The sequence below is a fragment of the Aptenodytes forsteri genome, unplaced genomic scaffold, assembly GCF_000699145.1.
Source record: "Aptenodytes forsteri isolate BGI_AS27 unplaced genomic scaffold, ASM69914v1 Scaffold321, whole genome shotgun sequence".
Classification (NCBI taxonomy): domain Eukaryota; kingdom Metazoa; phylum Chordata; class Aves; order Sphenisciformes; family Spheniscidae; genus Aptenodytes; species Aptenodytes forsteri.
The window spans coordinates 212,150-212,455 of NW_008795030.1; the positions used below are offsets into that span (position 1 = coordinate 212,150).

At 71.2% G+C, this 306-nt stretch overlaps 1 protein-coding gene across 1 annotated transcript in view; it reads left to right on the forward strand.

Moving 5' to 3' along the window:
- Positions 1-306, forward strand: part of RAB42 (RAB42, member RAS oncogene family) — a 7,009-nt gene that overhangs the window by 3,524 nt on the left and 3,179 nt on the right. The window lies entirely within an intron of this gene.

Sequence of the window (306 nt, forward strand, 5' to 3'; positions counted from 1 at the left end):
GGAGGGGTGTCACTGGTGGGGTAACACCCCCCCTCCACATCTGCACGTGGCCGTGTCACTTGGTGGGCCTCGTGTCCCAGGGCCACCACCACACCACACCACCCCCCCACCGGAAAAACGGGACCGGGCACCCCCCGAGTGCTTCCAGCTGGATGGATCCAAGATAAAGGCAGCAAAGGGGCCACCCAGCACCCATGGCGAGGCGGGAACGCCTCCTGGGTGGAGGAGCGGAGGCGCTGGGCGCTGCCTGCCTGCCTGTACACGCACCCGGCGCGGGGGCGGCGGGGTCCGCGACGCCGCGGGGGC